The sequence below is a fragment of the Capricornis sumatraensis genome, chromosome 9, assembly GCF_032405125.1.
Source record: "Capricornis sumatraensis isolate serow.1 chromosome 9, serow.2, whole genome shotgun sequence".
NCBI classification, from domain to species: domain Eukaryota; kingdom Metazoa; phylum Chordata; class Mammalia; order Artiodactyla; family Bovidae; genus Capricornis; species Capricornis sumatraensis.
Window position 1 is genome coordinate 88740515 of NC_091077.1, and position 22085 is coordinate 88762599.

A 22085-nucleotide genomic window follows, 5' to 3' on the forward strand; every position below is an offset into this window, starting at 1 on the left:
ACATCTTAATAAAAATAAATAACTGTTTGAACTGGTTTAAATCAAATTATCCCAAGCTCAACACTATTGACATTTTGGGACAAATAATTCTTTGTTGTGAGGTGAAATCCTGTGAACTCTAAGATGTTTAGCAAGTGTCTTTGACCTCTACTCAGTCACACCTCTTGCCTCAGTTGTGACAATCCAAAATATTGTCAGACATTGTCAAATGAACCTTGGGGGAACAAAATCACATCTAGTTGAGAACAATTATTTTAAAGTAAAGATGTTTTCTTGGACTACATCAGAAAAGTCTATATGTTAACTTGCTGGCCAAAGGGAATGGAGAAAAAGGCCATGATACTACAGAAACATTCCAATGGGAAAGACAACATATGTGCCTTAGAAAAGAATCCTTAAAGAGTAGTTTCAAAGTTACAGGGAGAATAGGAAAGATGACAGAAAAATTGAGAAAAGCAACAGCACTGCTTCATGACAGGGAAAAAAGGCAGATATTGAAAAAAATCTATGCTGGAAAGTCTTGTCACCAAACAAGTTTTTGAAATATTTTCTTCAGTTGCTAGAACTGAGGAAGAAATAGGTAATCGCTAGAATTGAACAAGGGTCCATTAAGAGCAGAGAGTGCCATACTGACCTCATTTCCTTTTATTATCATATATATAAGATGGAAAATATTAAATTTATATTGTAAGAAATTTTATAAGATCTGGCATGATACCTTTTAGAAAAGGTATTAAAGGGCCTTTAATGGAGCAGGATGGTTTTTCCAGTAGTCATGTATGGATGTGAGAGCTGAACTGTGAAGAAAGCTGAGCGCCGAAGAATTGATGCTTTTGAACTGTGGTGTTGGAGAAGACTCTTGAGAGTCCCTTGGACTGCAAGGAGATCCAACCAGTCCATTCTGAAGGAGATCAACCCTGGGATTTCTTTGGAAGGAATGATGCTAAAGCTAAAACTCCAGTACTTTTGCCACCTCATGTGAAGAGTTGACTCACTGGAAAATACTCTGATGCTGGGAGGGATTGGGGGCAGGAGGAAAAGGGGACGACAGAGGATGAGATGGCTGGATGGCATCACCGACTCGATGGATGTGAGTTTGAATGAACTCTGGGAGTAGGTAATGGGCAGGGAGGCCTGGTGTGCTGCGATTCATGGGGTCGCAAAGAGTCAGACACAACTGAGCGACTGAACTGAACTGAATGGAACAGGAATTAAAGGGCCATCTACTTAAGAGCCTTTCTTCAAAAAAAAGTAAGTGTCAGATGAACTAAGAGACTTTCCATCTCCAAGACTGTATAACTGTGGGCATTATACCATACTCAGGTCATGCTCTCTTTTCTGCTTGAGGAAACTCATGAGGAAAAGGTCTTGGCAGAGGAGTCTGAGGACCAGTCAGCAAAAACACACATCATAAGAAGCTGAAAACAAGGATGCAGACTCATCTCTTGACTTTATGCTTTAAAAAGACAGAAATAACACCTGTTTAGCTCCTTATTTATTTGCCATGTTATAGGTGCCCAATAATTATTACCCAAGGAATGAATATCACAGATATAATTTAATTCTAATTGAGTCTCACTGAAACCTCTTAGACAAGTTGAGAAGAACTTCCTGATGCTGCTTCTTTTGAAGACACTAGTATAAGAGCAAAATTGCTTTTCTCCAGAGATACCAGCCTGATGCTTTCCTAGCAGATGAGTATATACTAGGTACTATTTATCACTTCCATGCATGCCACGCCACCACCTCAGTGTAGCAAAGAAAGCAGTTTCCTTCTTTGACACAGAAGAGAAGAAGACTCAAGAACAGACATCCATAACTAAAACAGTCTGTTAGCACTCGCTGAGGGTCATGCTTCTATGTCCTCACGTTTTTAGGGCAGAGGATGGAAGTGGGAAGCCTGGCATGACAATTAATACCAAAATTACAGCTCCATGATAAGAAATGCTGTCAACATGGTAATGACTTGTTTAAACATTTATTAAATCACTTCACAACAAATAGTAACACATGAAGTGTTATCCTCACATTTCACAGCGACATCACTCCTAAGCAGAAAAAATGCTAGCCAAACTGTTTTAAAATCTTCATCAAGATATTATGTAGTTAATTTTGAGGGGCTGGATTATTCTTGTTTGTTCACAAACAACCTTTTAATAAATTTGGCAAGCAAATGCAAGCATGGATGCATTATTATTGCTGAAAAAATAAATGTCTAAAATCAGGAAATTCAGTATTGGGATACCACAACACAATGATTTTTCTTCTCTATGCATTTTCCAGCCGTCTTCTATTTCACTTTGACTTTCTGTGGTCATGGATTATAGTAAAGTTACTCTTAATGACAGACACAATATCACAATTTAGAACCTATAACTTGTGTGAATACTCAATCTTATGTTTCTTTTTTCCTCCTTTTAAAAAGGTTCACTCCAAAGAAAATAACAAAGAAAAGGAATGAGTACTTTTAAAAAATATATTCTTATTGGTCATTTCTAAAATATTACTCATTCTCTTGGCAAACAGAGATATATTAATCTACAGGTATATGTACATACATATAAATACTTTTTACATAGAATATTGCTGAACTGGTTTAGTTGCCATTTCAGAATAGGTCAAAGGAAGTTATTGACAATATAACATTTTTATGTCCATTTATTACTTGAACCATTTATTTTTGTGTTAACAAAAAGGCCATAAAAGTTCACTGATGTAACAAAGAAATTTGACATCATCTCCATGAAGTTGGAGACCCAAACCCTTCCTTAATATTGCCTTATCACTAATTAGAACATTGCCTGTCTACAGTTGAAGAGGGCTCACCACTATATCCACTGTTGCCTCTTTCCAGCATGGGAATGTTGGGGAGTGATGTGGAAAAAAAAGAACATGCTCTTTCTTTAAAAGTACTGCTTAAAAGTTGTTCACATCATATCTGCTTCACCAGAGCTTGGTCATATAGCTACTCACAACTGTAAGATAGCCTCAATGTTGAATAGACATGTGCCCAGCTATTGTTTGGAGGCTCCATTACTAAAGAAAAAGGAGAAATAGATATTGGGACATCTAATAACTATTTTAAGTATTTGAGCCCAGTTCATTATTATTATTACTGTGAGACACAGAAAATGCTTGGAGTTTCATTAGCCAGGACACCTGATTCCAAACAGAATGGAGCAGTCCACCACAGAGAAACACTGAATAGTCTTTCGTTTTAATTTCCTGACATTATTCTCAGGGTGGCACATCCTGATCTCAGAGCAAAGGTCTGATGGAACAAAGTGTGGGTGCCCACCATTCATGCTGCAGAAAAATGAGAGCAAGCTACAAAAGGTGGCATGAGTCTATGTTGAAGTTAATTCTGGAGAAGAGAATTTCCTTCCCTTTGCTTGACAGAGCATGAATTATGCAGACTGAGAACAAGGGAAGGGATGTGAAGTATGAAAGTCACTCCATCGTGTCCGACTCTTTGCGACACTATGGACTTACAGTCCGTGAAATTCTCTAGGCCAGAAAACTGGAGTGGGTAGCTTTTCCCTTCTCCAGGGGATCTTCCCAACCCAGGGATCGAGCCCAGGTCTTCCACATTACACGTGTATTCTTTATCAGCTGAACCACAGGAGAAGCCCATATAAATGATCAAAATCCACCTCTTTCTGCAGTCGAGTGTGTGATAGCGGAAGTAAAATACCTGATTGGTGGTTGATGAGATGGTGTCTACATGGTCTGATTCCCAGTTTGGTCCTTTTTCCATTGCATTAAAGTGCCTTCAATATTGCAAACTGTATAAATAGAAAAACAATGGGAATGCTCAGTTTAGTTATTATATTGATAATTCAAACAATTCAGTAAGGGGAAAAGCCAGAGTAAAAATCCAGTGAACTCATCAAGAATTTTTATTCACACAAATGCTTATGCTTCTCCTAAGTTCCCTAAGGACAGGACAGTTATGTGTTTTGTTTACTGTTGTTCCTATCACATGGGCTTCTCTGATGACTCAGTGGTAGAGAACTTGCTTGTCAATACAGGAGACCCAGGTTCAATGCCTGGATCAGGAAGATCCCCTGGAGGAGGAAATGGCAACCTGCTCCAGTATTCTTGCCTGGAGAATCCCATGGACAGAGGAGCCTGTGGGCTACAGTCCATTGGGTCACAAAAAAGTCAGATATGACTTAGTGACTAAACAATAAAACATTTCCACCACATAGTAGGCACTAAATAAATATTTATGGAATTAATGAACAGAATAGTCCTGTACAGCCCCCAGTCTCAACCTGAAGCTCCAGACTCTGAAAACCCTGTTCTTACACTGGCTGTTCTTGAAGCAGCTCTCCCTGGAACCAGGGGAGCAGTGTGCAAGAGCCTCAGCCATTGTACTACCTCCTAATGATCCCTCTGTAACGATATAGCTGGTCCCTCTTTTCCATATGAGCAGTATGGAGCCATCTAAGCACAAACTTATGCAATCAGCTCAAAGTTCCTCTCTAGGGAATTTTTTTTTCTTACTCTTTAAAGATGTTTTATTTCCCCTGCTGCCTTTTTCTCCCATCCTTTCCCATTTCTCTTTAGAAATCATTATCAGCCTTTTTAATATACGACACCTATAGATTTTTAAAAAAACAGAAAATCCCCTAGAAATAATAAGGAACTCAACACTGGAAAATCCTCTCAGTAATTCAGCAGTCCCCTGATCATATACTGTATCCTAACTATCCAACTGTAAAATTCCCAATACACCAGACAAGCTCACGTTGAACCAGAAAAAAGCAATCTGTAGATGCTACCATAGAGCTACCTCTATTCAGGAAAGAAAATGAAACAGATAAGGGCAAAATAGAAAAAAGACAAGCACTGTGCACTGATACTGCTATTGCAATAATAATCACTCAATACCATTGGTATTTTGCTGTTTACACAATCCCATGGTACACAAAATTAAACTGAGGCTCAGTATTCTTAAGTGGGTTGTTTAATATTATGTAACTGATACATCTTGGAACATAGACCCAGACACTGAAGTCCTTTAAGTGTAAATGTTATGGTCTTGGTCAATATACTGTGCTACTTTTTAAAAGGTCAACATGAATTCTGGAATCATAAAAGAGCTTTACATCTTCTGCAAGTTCAGAGGATCCACTGAATATAACAATGGTTTAAAACCATGCTATGGAAGCCTGGTAATTTATCTTGATCACTTCAGACATGTGTTACTAGTCATTTATTAATAATAATAAGGTGTTATGGTTTAGGAGTAGCTACTTTTTAATAACTTAGAGCAGATATACCTGTCATGCACTCTCACTTATTTGTACTGCAATATGCTTTTTTCAGGTGGATGCAGAATCTGTGCAATAATCTCTATCAGGCCAGGATATGCACAGAACCTTACTATCACCAATGCGAATGGGCCTTAAAGGGGCGAGGGGAGCATTTTTGCATGTATCATCTGAGAATCTCTGGTTCAAAATAAGCAACCTGAAACTACAGACTTTATTTTCATTCTATTTCACTGACCACAATGCAAACTTGTGCCACTCATTCATAAGAGGCAACAAAAAAGATCTGGAGCTGGAAGAGATCTGGGGCCATTACTGGAAAAGAGACCAAAGATAATCATCTCTGTATATAAATGCCAGCATATTGCCTTTGGCAATATCCATTATTATGACTAAAGGAGTATGGAAAACTTGGAAACAATTCAAAGAACAGGGCTTACCACCCATTAGCCAGAACAAATGTTATTTCTCTGAGATTGTCTGTGTTCTACATTATGTAATTTTAATGGATTGCTCCTCCCCTCAGTGTTCGGTGCACATACTCAACAATAGTTCTTTCTCCATAATTATTCATTGCATTTTTGTCTTTTCCCCAAATGTAAAAACTCCTCAAGGGCAGGAAATGTTTTATTCATCTTTATCCATCCATAATAGATGCTCAGAAATGTCGATTTAATAAAAATGGTTGATTAGGATTGGAAAGTAGAACCTGTGTTTTTAAAAAAGAAAGCAGTGGGAATTTCTTAATCTGAGGAGGGGTCACAGTAAGACTACTTAATGAATGACTGGTAAGGCAGTTACAGACAGTGATTAAACTTCTGCTAGAATGAACTAGTTCATAAGCAGCTTCAAAAGACTTTGAGTTTTACTCAGAATCTCACGGAAAACCCCTGGAAGATTTTACACAGGGGATTAATATGGCTAACATGTTGAAAATAATTGTAGTGGGACAAAGGCAAAAATGGAGACCAGGTAGAAGGAGGTTACAGCAGTAACTCAGGCAAGAGATGACGTTGGCTTTAACGATGGTAGTTGTGAAGGGTGATCAATTTCTAGATTTTTATTGTATGTATAAAGTAGTCAACAGGAACTCCATATAGCTTGGTTTCAAAAAGCTATCAAAGATGAATACAAAGTTTTTGGCTAAACTAATAAGAAGGATGGAATCTTCAAACACTGAGACTAGATCATATTGCAAAGGGAAGGAGTATAGATAAAACAGCAAAAATGTATAGCTTGATATGTAGGCGCTATCAAGCACCCTGATAATCAGGAGTGGCCAGGAAGGCAGAACTAGTATCAGGAGAGAGCACTGTTCTTGAAATCATGTAAAGGAAGGTCGCAGTGACCTGTTTTTAAAAATCTGTCATATGAGATGTTGTTGTTCAGTTGGTAAGCCATATCCAACTCTGCAACCCCATGGACTGCAGCATGCCAGGCTTCTCTGCCCTTCACTATCTCCCAGAGTATGCTCAAATCCATGTCCATTTAGTCAGTGAGGTTATCTAACCATCTCATCCTCTGCCACCCTCCTTTTCTCTTGCCCTCAATCTTTCCCAGCAATGTTTTCCAGTGAGCTGGCTCTTCACATCACGTGGCCAAATTATTATAGTTTCAGCTGCAGTATCAGTCCTTCCAATGAAGGGTTGTTTTCTCTTAGAATTGACAGGTATGATCTCCTCGAAGTCCAAAGGATGTCCAAGAGTCTTCTCCAGCACCACAATTCAAAAACATCAATTCTTCAGCAGAGCCTCCTGTCCTCATCCATCAGAGGGCAGACAGAAGATCTAAGAACTATAATCTCACAGCTCCAAAACAAAACCCACAATCTCAGAAAGCTAATCAAATGAGATGAGAATTCAGCAAAATGGCAAACATTGGTAAACGTGGTAAGAGTTACATGTGGTGGAGACATGGGAGTAGAAGCCTACTGATATTGGAACAAGAAAGGGTGTGAAGGAGGAAACAGAATAGGCTCTGTCTTGAAAGCAGGACTCCATCTCTGGCTGCACTGTGGACTTGGAGCTATTCGCCCGGTATCTATGGAAACAACATACCAACAGGAAAATCAGGCCCCAGAAGGATGAGCACCAGGGCTCTCCATCACCTAAAAGAATACCCTAATTATCTGTGCAACCTAATAGCATCATATGTTCTATTATGCTTATTGGGGTATGACCACAGGCCTATTGATAATTGTCCACTGCTAACTACCTAGGCTTAAGGCAAATGAATCATGGGTTAATTTTGATTTATCTTTCTTTTCCTTTATTCGGACTAGTTTCAGGGAATTTGGAGAGGTGGGTTTGGGCACATACACTTAGGGTATATAAGGTTTTCACAAGTACTGGTTGGGGTCCTTGGCTAAGAGGAGACTCTGCCTTGGGCCCACCGGTATAACAAACTGCACTCCACTATCTGCATTGTCCTTCTGAGTGAGTTTGTTTCCCGGAGTGTGTGGCTACAACAGGTGGAAGGAGAGGATCTAGATATAGTGGGTACCCATAACTTTTTTGTAAAAATTTTTATTGAAATATATTTGATTTACAGTGCTGTCACTAGCCTCAGGTGTACTGCAAAGTGATTCATTTATACATATATAGTATTTTTCATTATAGATTATTGGGCTTCCCTTGTGATTCAGCTGGTAGAGAATTCACCTGCAGTGCAGGAGACCTGGCTTCACTTCCTGGGTTGGGAAGATCCCCTGGAGAAGGGAAGGGTGACCCACTCCAGTATTCTGGCCAGGAGAATGCCATGGACTTGTATAGTTCATGGGGTCACAAAGAGTCAGAGATGATTCTTTAATAATAATAATAATATAATGCAGATTATTACAAGATACTGAATATAGGTCCCTGTGACATACACGGGGTCCTTGTTGGCTTTCTGATACATAGTAGTTTGTATATTTCAGTCCCAAACTCCTAATTAATCCCTCCTCCTCCTTCCCTCCTTGGTAACCATAAGTTGGTTTTCTATGTCTGTGAGACTATTTCTGGTTTGCTAAAAAGTTCATTTGTATCACTTTTTACATTCCACATATAAGCAATATCATATGATATTTGTCTTTGTCTGGCTTACTTCACTTAGTATGATAATCTCTAGTTCCATCCATAATGGAATAATGCAAATGGCAATAATTCATTCTTCTTTATGGCTGAGTAATATTCCATTGTGTATCTATACCATATCCTCTTTATCCATTCATCTGCTGATGAAGATTTAGGTTGCTTCCATGTCTTAGCTATTGTAAGTAGTGCTGGTATGGACACTGCGGTGCATGTATCTTTCAGAATTACCGTTTTCTCCAGGTAATGCCCAGGAGTGAAATCACAGGATCATATGATGACTCTTTTAGTTTTTCAAAAAATGTCCATAATTTTCTACACAATTTACAGTCCCACAAACAGTGTAGGAGGATTCGTTTTTCTCCACACTTTCTCCAGCATTTATTATGCATAGATGTTTTTAATAATGACTTCTTACTAGTATAAGGTGATAAATGATGGATAGCTTTGATTCACATTTCTCTGGAAGAAGCACAAGCTGGAATCGAGATTGCTGGGAGAAATATCAATAACCTCAGACATGCAGATGACACCACCCTTATGGCAGAAAGTGAAGAAGAACTAAAGAGACTCTTGATGAAAGTAAAAGAGAAGAGTGAAATAGCTGGCTTAAAGCTCAACATTCAGAAAACTAAGCTCTTGGCATCTGGTCCCATCACTTCATGGCAAATAGATGGGGAAACGGTGGAAACAGTGGTTGACTTTATTTTGGGGGCTCCAAAATCACTGCAGATGGTGATTGCAGCCAGGAAATTAAAAGACGCTTACACCTTGGAAGGAAAGTTATGATCAACCTAGATAGCATATTCAAAAGCAGAGACATTACTTTGCCAACAAAGTTCCGTCTAGTCAAGGCTATGGTTTTTCCTGTGGTCATGTATGGATGTGAGAGTTGGACTGTGAAGAAAGCTGAGCACCAAAGAATTGATGCTTTTGAACTGTGGTGTTGGAGAAGACTCTTGAGAGTCCCTTGGACTGCAAGGAGATCCAACCAGTCCCTTCTGAAGGAGATCAATCAGTCCTGGATGTTCTTTGGAAGGATTGATGTTGAAGCTGAAACTCCAGTACTTTGGCCACCTGATGCAAAGAACTGACTCATTTGAAAAGACCCTGATGCTAGGAAAGATTGAAGACAGGAGGAGAAGGGGATGACAGAGGATGAGATGGCTCAATAGCATCACCGACTCAATGGACATGAGTTTGGGTAAACTCCAGGAGTTGGTGATGGACAAGGAGGCCTGGCATGCTCTGGTTCATGGCATTTCAAAGAGTTGGACATGACTGAGCAACTGAACTGAACTGAATAATTAGTGATGTCGAGCATTTTTTTCATATGCCTGTTGGCCATTTGTATATCTTTTTGGAGAAATGTTTATTTTTGACTGCCCATTTTTTGATTGGGTTGTTCATTATCTGTTATTGAGCTTTATGAGTTGTTTGTGTATTTTGAAAATTGATACCTTATTGGTCATATCAGTTGCCAATATGTGCTCCCCATTCCATAGGTTGCCTTCTCATTTTGTTTATGACTACTCTGCTGTGCAAATCTTTAAGTTTAATTAGGTCCCATATGTTTATTCTTGTTTTAATGTCCATTACTCTAGGATATAGATCCAAAAAGACATTGCTTGATTTATGTCAAAAAGTATTCTGCCTGGTTTCCTTTAGGAATTTTATAGTATCCTGTTTTATATTTAGGTCTTCAATCCATTTTGAGTTTATATTTGCATATGGTGCTAGAGAATTTTCTAATTTCATTCTTTTACATGCAGTTGTCCCATTTTCCCAGTAGCATTTGTTAAAGTGTCTATCTTTTCTCCATTCTATATACTTGCCTTTTTGTTGCAAATTGATGGACCAGAACTGTGTGGGTGAATTTCTGGGCTTTCTATTCTGTTCCATTGATCTATACATCTGTTTTTGGGCCAGTACTATATTGTTTTCATGACTGTGGCTTTGTATGCTAGTCTGAAGTCAGGAAGCCTGATTCCTCCAGCTCTATTATTTTTTTCTCAGCATTGCTTTGGCTATTCAGGGTGTTTTTTGTTTCCACACAAATTTCAAAATCTTTTGTTCCAGTTCAGTGAAAAATATCATTGATAATTTGATAGAGATTGCATTGAATCTTTGGTAGTAATTACATTGATTGCTTCGGGTAGTACAGCTATTTTAACAATACTGAGTCTTCTAATCCAAGAATATGGTATATCTTTCCATTTGTTTGTATCATCTTCTGTTTCTTTTATCAGCAACTTATAGCTTTCAGAGTACGAGTCTGTTGCCTCCTATACAGGTTTATTCCTAAGTATTATATTCTTTTTGATTCAGTTGTAAGGGGATTGTTTCCTTAATTTCTCTTTCTAATTTTCCATTGTTAGTGTATAATAAGAAATACAACAGATTTCTCTGTATTAATTTTGCATCCTGCAACTTTACTAAATTCATTGATGAAGTCTAGTAGTTTTCTGGTGGCATCCTTAGGATTTCTATGTATGGTATCATGCCATCTGCAAACACTGAGAGTTTTACTACTTCCTTTTCAATTTGGACTCTTTTTCTTTTCCTTCTCTGATTACCAAGACTAGGATTTCCAAAACTATGTTGAATAAAAGTGGCAAGTATGGGCATCCTGGCCTTGTTGCTGAGTTTAGAGAAGATGCTTTCAGTGTGTCACTGCTGAGTACGATGCTAGCTTCGGGGTTATCATGCGTCTGTGTGCTCAGTCATGTCTGACTCTTTGCAGCCCCATGGACTGTAGCCCACCAGACCCTTCTGCCCATGGAATTTTCTAGGAAAGAATACTAGAGTTGTATTTCCTGTACCAAGGGATCTTCTAGGCCCAGGGACTGAACCCACATCTTGTGTCTCCTGCATTGGCAGGCAGATTGTTTACTACTGCACCACCTGGGAAGCCCTAAGGGGTTGCCATCAGTTCAGTTCGGTTCAGTCGCTCAGTCGTGTCCGACTCTTTGCGACCCCATGAATTGCAGCACACCAGGCCTCCCTGTCCATCACCATCTCCCGGAGTTCACTCAGACTCACGTCCATCGAGTCCGTGATGCCATCCAGCCATCTCATCCTCGGTCGTCCCCTTCTCCTCCTGCCCCCAATCCCTCCCAGCATCAGACTCTTTTCCAATGAGTCAACTCTTCGCATGAGGTGGCCAGAGTACTGCAGCTTCAGCTTTAGCATCATTCCTTCCAAAGAAATCCCAGGGTTGATCTCCTTCAGAATGGACTGGTTGGATCTCCTTGCAGTCCAAGGGACTCTCAAGGGTCTTCTCCAACACCACAGTTCAAAAGCATCAATTCTTCGGCACTCAGCTTTCTTCACAGTCCAACTCTCACATCCATACATGACTACTGGAAAAACCATAGCCTTGACTAGATGGACCTTAGTCGGCAAAGTAATGTCTCTGCTTTTGAATATACTATCTAGGTTGGTCATAACTTTTCTTCCAAGGAGTAAGTGTCTTAATTTCATGGCTGCAGTCACCATCTGCAGTGATTTTGGAGCCCAAAAAAATAGAGTCTGACACTGTTTCCACTGTTTCCCCATCTATTTCCCATGAAGTGATGGCTTTTATTATGTTAAGGTATGTTCCCTCTATGCTCACTTTTTGGAGAGTATTTATCATAAATAGATGTTAAATTTTTGGATGTCAACATCCATAAATGGATGTTAAATTGATAAATCAATATATCAATGTTCCTACATCTATTGAAATAACCCTGTGGCTTTTATTCTTCAATTCATTAATTGGTGTATGACACTGATTGATTTGTGGATTCTGAAAATTCCTTGTACCTTCAGGGATAAATCCTTTTCGATCATGGTGTATAATTGTCTAATGCATTGTTTGAGTTAGTTGCCTAGCATTTTGTTGAGGATTTTTGCATCTATGTTCATCAGTGCTATTGGCCAGCAGGTTTCTATTTTTCTGATATCTTTGTCTGATTTTGGTATCAGGGAAAAGATGATATCATAAAATGAATTCTGAAATGTTCCTTCCTCTAAAATTTTTTGGGATAGTTTCAGAAATATTAGTGTTAACTTATCTCTGAGTGTTCGGTAGAATTCCCCTGTGAGGCCATCTGGTCCTGGACTTTTGTTTGCTGAGAGTTTTTAAATGACTGATTCATTTTCATTACTGGTAAGTGGTCTGTTCATATTTTCTATTTCTTCTTGGTTCACTCTTAGGAGATGGTATATTACTGTTTTTCTTGGAGCAGAAATTTTGCATTTTAATGAGGTCAGATAATAAACCTTTCTTTTATAGACTGTGCCTTTGATGTTGCATCTAAAAAGTCATCAAACTCAAGATCATCTGGATATTCTATGTTATCTTCTAGGAAGCTATAGTTTTGTGTTTTACATTTAAGTCTGTGATCTATTTTGAGTTTTGTGAAGGATGTAAGGTCTGCGTCTACATTCATTTTTTTTCTGCACATAGATATCCAGTTGTTCCAGCATCATTTGTTGAAAAGACTATTTCTTCTCAAATATATTAATATTGTCCTTGCTCCTTTGTCAAAGATCAAGTGACTCTATTTTTTGAGGCCTATTTCTTACTGTTTCTATTCTGAAATGGTCATGAAATTTAAAGTGAAATGAGTCAGCATAAACTTCCCCAGACAAGTTCAGCTCCTTAGGTATAGGTACAAAGTAAGCAAAGTTTAAAAACTACTATGCCACTTGCAGGGGCTTCCCAAGTGTTGCTAGTGGTAAAGAATCCTCCTGTTAGCGTAGGAGAAGTAAGAGATGCGAGTTTGATTTCTTGGCTGGGAAGATCTCCTGGAAGAGGAAATGTCAACATACTCCAGTATTGTCTAGAAAATTCTATGGACAGAGGAGCTTGGTGGGCTACAGTCCATGGGGTGGCAAAGAGTCAGACATGACTGAGCACATACGCACGTGTCACTTATAAGCTGTGTGATCCTGCAAGACTTAGATCCTCCAAGCTTCTGTTTTCTCGTTTATTTTCACAGGTGTGTTGTAAGACTCAAATGAGATAGTATATATATACTGCTGTGATTGAGAGCGCAAACACTAGATTTAGTCTGATTGGGCTTAAATCCTGAATCCTGTGTTAGTGATAAAGACAAAGAGAAGGAAAACAAGGGCATATGCAAAGTAATGTTTATAAATACAAACCACTGGATTTAAGTTGAATAAGGAGGGAGGTGAGAATATGAAATGGGGTAAGGGAGGACAGTGAAAATGTGACTGGATCAGTTGGGAAGTTTTGTTTTTGGCTGGAAAGATAGGAAGGAGGTGGTCAGAAAAATAGAATACCTAAAACTGATATTATGATAGGAATGTACTAATTGACATGACCTTGGAAATCAATGTCTGATGTAAGGTAGAGAAATAGACTTATGAAGAAGAGGTAAAGAGGCTGAAAGTCTGAGTATCATCTCTGTGGACACTGAAAATACTAAGAAGTATGACACAGAGTAGTGTTGATAAGAATGACAAGCAAGGTTAAAATATTCAGATATCAGAGGTTTCTATAAATGACTGCAAAAAAAGCAAGGAAGTGTGGATAATTTCATGGCTGGAGTTTCAAAGATAGGAGGAATTAAGAAGGAATGAGAGAATAAGAAGCAAGGAAGAAAATAATGTTACTTGGAAGCAGAGTAGTACAGAAGGTATGAAGGGGAAAAAAAAAAAAAAAACCAGCTCCCACTTGATACAGGGCAGAGCATGTTTAAACCATTTAGTGTCTTAAAATCCTCTGGAGAAGGAAATGGCAACCCACTCCAAGTTTCTTGCCTGGAGACTCCCACGGACAGAGGAGCCTGGAGGGCGATGGTACATGGGGTCCCAAGAGTCGGACACCACTTAATAACTAAATGACCACCAGTGTCTTAACACTAAGAAGTCTTATTCTTAGATTATAAACTATGTTCTCAACTCTGCCACACTCTGTAGGAAAGCAGTCAGCATAATCATCCACCTTTATGTTACACTACGTCCTTATAAGAGTCTGGTAACCCAATCAGTGTTCTTGCCTGGAGAATCCCACAGATAGAGGAGCCTGGTGGGCTACAGTCCATGGGATCACAGAGGAGAATAAGACTGAGCTGTGTGCAAGTCAAGAAGCAAGAGTTAGAACTGAACATGGAACAACAGACTGGTTTCTACTTAGGAAAAGAGTACATCAAGGCTGTATACTATCACTGTGCTTATTTAACTTATATGCAGAATACATATATGCAAAATGCTGGGCTGGATGAAGCACAAGTTGGAATCAAGATTGCCAGGAGAAATATCAATAACCTCAGATATGCAGATAATACCACCCTTATGGAAGAAAGTGAAGAAGAACTAAAGAGTCTTTTGATGAAAGTGAAAGAGAAGAATGAAAAAGTTGGCTTAAAATTCAACATTCAGAAAACTAAGATCATGGCATCTGGTCCCATCCCTTCATGGCAAATAGATGGGGAAACAATGGAAAGAGTGAGGGACTTTATTTTGGGGGGGCTCCAAAATCATTGCAGATGGTGACTTCAGCCATGAAATAAAAAGATGTTTACTCCTTGGAAGAAAAGCTATGACCAATCTAGACAGCATATTAAAAAGCAGAGACATTACTTTGCCAACAAAGTTCTGTCTAGTGAAAACTATGGTTTTTCCAGAGTCTTGAATGGATGTGAGAGTTGAATTATAAAGAAAGCTGAGTACTGAAGAATTGATGCTTTTGAGCTGTGGTGTTGGAGAAGACTCTTGAGAGTCCCTTGGACTGCAAGAAGATCCAACCAATCTATCCTAAAGGAAATCAACCCTGAATATCCATTGGAAGGACTGATGCTGAATTTGAAACTCCAATACTTTGGTCACCTGATGCAAAGAACTGACTCATTGGAAAAGACCCTGATGCTGGGAAAGATTGAAGGCGGGAGAAGAAGAGGACGATAGAGGATGAGATGGTTGGATGACATCACTGATTCAATGGACATGAGTTTGAGTAAGCTCCAGGAATTGGTAATCAGGGAAGCCTGGTGTGCTATAGTCCAGGGGGTCGGAAAGAGTCCAACAGGACTGAGCAACTGAATTGTACTGAACTGAGCGACTAACACTTAGACATGATTACCCCGAGAAAAAACTGTTCTCAATATTAGCATGGTCAGAGTTAAAAAAAAAAAAAAAAAGTCAATTTAACAATATCCTAAGCATTTACAGCTTTAGTTAGGGAAAAGCATTTAGAATATGTAGTTGTTGGATTGTGCTTTTAAAACAATTGCTGTTTTTCTAACACAAGCACTTTAAAAAATTGAATTTCAGGGATCTAATACACACCCACAAAGACATTAATTCCACATCTCTTCCAAAATTAGTGTGGGTTATTCCGGATACGAGTTTGAGCAAGCTCTGGGAGATGGTGAAGGATGGGGAAGCCTAGCGTGCTGCAGTCCACAGGGTTGCAAAGAATCAGGCCTGACTTAGCAATTGAATAACAACAAATTAAGCAATCCTATAGTTACTGTATCTTGGAAAGGTCTCAGAGAAACTAAGAAACTGTGAATCATACTCTTTAAAAAATCAAATTTAAAGCAAAATATCCATTACAAAAATAGTATTTTATCACAATTTTAAATAAAGACAAGACACAACCCTCCACTTGCATGATCCTTTCCCCCCTAATGTCAGAACCAGTCCAATAATATTTTATATACAAAAAAGTTACTGGCCTAAAGATCAGTTTGCCTATGTAATTATTTAAAATTTGGCACAAAAATAAGATTCAATTTGATTACTGAGTTTTGACACTTTCTTAACTTTTGTACTGGAGGTTACTCCAGTCTGTCAAAAGTCTCTGAAAGTGAATGATTACTATATTTATATTCTCACAGTCCTCACAAAACCTGCCTCACTTTATGAAGAGACACAGACATCTTATTGTAACAAGCAGTTACCCATTTCATTTCAGTCCCAAAACTATTCCCTGGGGGTCTTTCAACTCTTCTCAAGCCAGCTGCCCAGTTTACCTGCACTTTACTCTAACAGTGAAGTTTGCTGTAGAGAGCAGGCGGCAGAAAAGGACCAGCAATTATCATAATGTTATTAAAATGATATAAAACTACAAATAACAACAATCTTGATAAGTGTTTAAAATATCCTTTGAAACTATTTCACACCTGGAATGGCTAAATTGAGATGATCATCACAAGAAAAATTAAGTCACCAGAAATAATATGATAATAAACTATTATAACATCTAGTAGCTTTGTATCAATAATGTTAAGCTAATGGTAGAAGAGTTCATGTGAAGAGTTGACTCATTGTAAAAGACTCTGAGGCTGGGAGGGATTGGGGGCAGGAGGAGAAGTGGACGACAGAGGATGAGATGGCTGGATGGCATCACTGACTCGATGGACGTGAGTCTGAGTGAACTCCGGGAGTTGGTGATGGACAGGGAGGCCTGGCGTGCTGCGATTCATGGGGTCGCAAAGAGTCGGACATGACTGAGCGACTGAACTGAACTGAACTGAACTGAATGATAGAAATGCAAAAGTCTTAACTATCACAATTCAGTCTGGAATAAATAAAAACTTATGACAGAACAAATTAAGGAGTGAACGATTTAATATAGTAATGAGAAATGAGAAATGCAAAAATCAGTAATTACTGAAGAAACAATATGTTTAATGTATTAACTATACCAATTAAAACTATTATATTATTTTGTCAGGTTATGTAATAAGTTTGTTTGTTTGTTTGTTTTTCCCAAAGTAGAAGCTACTTCCTAGGGGGAATGTTAGGTTTTAGGAAGCTTCACTATTTAGGCTGCAGTTAACTGTACATTAGTTTTGTATTATGGTTTGTACCCTGGGAGGTCTACTTGAATTGCTAGACTAAGCTTCTGAAAGAGTTTGATGAGGTGTCAAAACAACAATATTTAGCAACTGGCAGTTCCAAGGCACTGAATAGATCTGGGGTCTCTGTGCCTCTCAGGATCCTGTGAATTTTTTAAAGACAGACATGGGAAAGTTAGGGAGTCCCTCATAGATACCAGAATCCTATGCCAGTATAAACTTACACCCCCAGTCAAAAGTCCTCAGAATAACAGGTTATTTCCAGAGTATTTCCAGGAATACCAGTATTTGCTAAATGAAGCAAGTCCCTTTATGACTATGAAAATCCTTTAAAAAAAAAAATTGGAATGCAGACCCACCCAAATTATTCAAGAGTTTCCTAAACTTTCACAGTTTAATATATGGGAAATACTCTTATTCATTCATTTATTAACTACTCACAAAATATTAAATACCCACAGTGAAGTGATTATATGGATATTCTTCCCCTTCATGCCTTATATTTTATTAGGGAAGAAATTAAATATACACATATAAACATACATGCATACATACAGAAAGGAGACTAACTAATGTTAAGTCAATGCTATGAAAAACTTCACAAATAGCCAGAAATACTACTGGGGTAAGGAAGCTCCTTTAGAAAACTAGGGAAGCCCTCTCTGAGGATCTAACATTGAGCAACAACCTGAAAAAAAGGAGCCAGCTTTGAGAAGTGTGTTGGAAAAGAACATTCCAGGGACAGGAAGTTATAGCATGTACCTAAGAATTTCCTGGAGTAGAATAGAATTTGGCATATCCTAGAAACAAAAGTCCATCATAGCTGGAATATATTGGGGCAGAGAGTACCTGTCTCACACACACACACACACACACACACACACACACACACACACTCCAATTTTCCTGAAACACACAGCATACAAAGTTGTGATGAGGTGGATACAGAGTTATAGAAATTAATTAGCACTTAGAATCAGGACCTTAATAAGGTTACTTTGCATACCATAAAAACTACCTATTACAATATTGATTCAGTGATTTTTAGTAAATATATGAAAATAACTGTGCAACAATCACCTAACTAGTTTAAAACTTTTTGAAGTGCCAAAAAGTTACCTCAATCCTTTGGCAGTTAATCTCCACTATTATCTCTAGCCCCTAGCACTTAGAGATCTGAATTTTTCTTCACAGGTTTCCTTTTTCTAGAAACTTCATGTCAGTTTAATTGTGCAATGTTCTTTCGTTTAGTATAAGCTCTGTTTTTTCATGCATCAGCAGTAGTTTTTTACTTATTTCTGAATTGTAGCCCACTGCATGAGTATACCATATTTTCTTTATTCATTTACCAATTGATAGATATTTGGATTGCTTCCAATTTGGGGTTATTTTATGAATAATGCCTCTATAAACATTGGTCAAAAAGTCTCTAAATGAACACAAGTTTGGGGTAGATACCTAGGAGTGAAATCGTTTGGTCAAATGGCACTCTATCATTAAGTTTCTAAGAAGTTGTCATATTGTTTGAGTCATATGTTTTTAAGTCCTTGCTCATGGACCACTTATGGAGGATAACAATGATGAGACAGCTTGCTGGAATACTTGATGAAACCTGTAGCCATACTCATCTCTTTCCAACTTCACACTATAATATCACAAAGGACCCAGCTATGACAATTACTGTTGCTTACAAATGAGAAAGTTCAAGAGAGTGAGAACAAAATAGGCAACTTATGAAAGGTTCATGGGGACATTCTCTGAATACTAATTTTTAATGATTCTCACAGTTCATCACATTACATGGGGACTCTCACAGAGAAAAATCAATTCTAATTATTGGAACTAAGGTGTGTACAGGTGTGCCCAGCTTGGAAATGTACTTTTTGCTAATCAGAAATATGCATCAACCATGAGATCAAAAGTATAAGATTCTGTACTCGACTAATAAGAATTGTTTCTATGGCATTATTTCTATCTGCTCATCATCTATATCTGAAAAAAATAAATTTTCCTATAGTATCCTCAAAATTTAAAAGGTACATGAAAAGCTAAATGGGCTTGTTTGTAGAGGGTGGCAAAACTGATGAAGACAATGTGCAGTGACTTTCTATATGAGGCAGAAACATGCACAACGCATAAAGAGAAAGAAACTAAAAATATCTGATGTTGTTATAAAGGAAAGCAGAGCCAAAAGCAATTTGTCTGTGCTTCTTTCCCATCTGTGTGGCTCCTTCAGTTAAACAGCCAATGTAGTCAAATCTGATTTGCTTTCCTGTTATAAAAGTGGTGGCTTAACTAAGAGCTGTGCTGGAATGTCTAGATAAAGACATCTTTACATAAATACTGTATATATATCTATGTTTTACACATATGCTTTCTTCATGTGATTCTTGTACACACACCCTGTCTTCCCATCTTCAGGTAATATATTAGTCAATGAAAAGCATTTAAAGGGAAGTCTTTCTTCCAAGACTGTGAGAACTGTTCTTTCTCCTAAACTTGTCTGTAACATTAGAAGAGCTATAGAGAAAGTTATAACCCTATTTGCAAAACAGAAAAGAAAGTCGTTAGCTCCTATACAGTCAGGACTGGAAGAAATAAACTGAAAATTCTAAAAATATCTCTAGACAGGTAGGAGGTATATGAACTGCAGTCCTTATCCATCTGATTGGGGACTAAAAGGCGAAGTGGTTTACCTAACACTATTAAGTGCTTCCCTTGAGGAGTCAAACCTGACATCCAGATAGCTTTTCCTTCAGACTAGTGCTCTAACCAGCTGACCACTCTAGCCATAAACTATCTAGCTATTTGCCCTGGCTGTATTTTCCCACTCCTGGATGATTGCCTGCCTGGCAACAAGATGACAGAAGCACTAAGCCAAAATATCCTTATGTGGGCATAGCTGCCTCTTCATGGCAGAGCCAATTTGGACCCCTTCCATTGGCAGGGATGTCCCAGAAGCAGCCAATTTTAGTTCAGCCTCTTTAAAACTCTGGATTGTAAACAAACAGTAGGATTTTCCACAGTGGAATGGAGAATAATGAGATGAAGGATGCAGAAGGGAATGGGTAGGTAAGGCCAGCACCTAGTTCACCAGAGAAATGAATGAGCTGAAAACTCAGACACTCTACTGATAAAACTCTCAGATCTCTCAATTTTTAAAGTCCATGAACTACATGCAGCTCTTCTCTCCTTTTCTTTCCTACAATTTTAAATTTCCATATCATTGCTTGTTTTTCTTTCCTTTCTTTTCTTAGTCCCTCTTGATATTTGAAATAGTAGGTCAAATTTGGACATGTCTAGTAGGTGGATGCTGTTTTAGTAGTGGGGGGAAGTAGTTGCTCAAATTCCCTGGTTTGCAGAGCCTTCATATGATTTCATGGCTTTCACAAATATTTCTAGATTCAGTTTGGTTCAGTTCAGTCACTCAGTCGGGTCCTACTTTTTGCGACCCCATGAACCGCAGCATGCCAGGCCTCCCTGTCCATCACCAACTCCCGGAGTTTACTCAAACTCATGTCCATTGAGTCGGTAATGCCATCCAACCATCTCATCCTCTGTCATCCCCTTCTCCTCCTGTCTTCAATCTTTCCCAACATCAGGGTCTTTTCAAATGAGTCAGCTCTTTGCCTCAGGTGGCCAAAATATTGGAGTTTCAGCTTCAACATCAGTCCTTCCAATGAACACCCAGGACTGATCTCTTTTAGGATAGACTAGTTGGATCTCCTTGTAGTGCAAGGGACTCTCAAGAGTCTTCTCCAATATCACAGTTCAAAAGCATCAATTCTTCAGTGCTCAGCTTTCTTTATAGTCTAACTCTCACATCCATACATGATTACTGGAAAAACCATAGCCTTGACTAGACAGACCTTTGTTGACAAAGTAATGTCTCTGCTTTTTAATATGCTGTCTAGGTTGGTCATAACTTTCCTTCCAAGGAGTAAGGTAGATTAAATGTTCTCAAAACATTATATTAATAATTGGTTAGATTCAACATAATTTAAGGCAGATCCAGTCATACCCCTTCCATGAATCTATGCCTTCTAGAATCAAACACAGTTTTGATATGCAATAATCACATCATGTTGTTGTTCAGTCACTAAGTCACACCCAACTCTTGCTACCCCATGGACTATAACCCGCCAGGCTCCCTTGTCCATGGGATTTTCCAGGCAAAAATACTGGAGTGGGTTGCCATTTCCTTTTCCAGGGGATCTTTCCAAGCCAGGGACTGAACCTGCATCTACAGCTTGGCAGGCAGATTCTTTACCACTGAGCCACCTGGGAAGCCCTTTCACATCTAGTGCTCTGCAATGTGATAGAGTCAAAAGGGGAAGGTGCTTAGAGTTGGATGGCCAAGCTAGGATTAATAGCCCACCTTATCTGCTAGCTTGCTGTTGGTACAGAGGCAGTATATTCGAATTCTCTCAGTCTTGGTTTCATCTTAGTGAAATGGAAATAAGGGTAACAATTACTTTACGCAATTGGTATAAAAACTAAACAACTATCTGCACTCGATGCAATAGCCATTATAGTTGTTGGTAGTAATCTTATTAGTAGCAGTATGATGTTGATCAAAATGAATGTAAAATTGCTGATGACCAGCTCACAACATGGATTTGACAGAAAATCATTTCAATTTGGTATCAGTGATGTAACTGTGGATAATAATTTCATAAGATTTAATGCACTGACACTGTCAGTTACTATATAAAATGTACAAGTAACCCAGAATCCTCCATTAACTGAGAAAATATAAAATGATGAAAAATCACAGTGACTGAAGGATTACTTTTATATACATTTGTATTTTATCAATCACAGCAGCATTTACTTGTGTTTGGGGGAAAAACCCAGTATATTTTCATGTTAGAGATATTTATTCACATTACAAAAAAAACTTGGGGTACATGTGG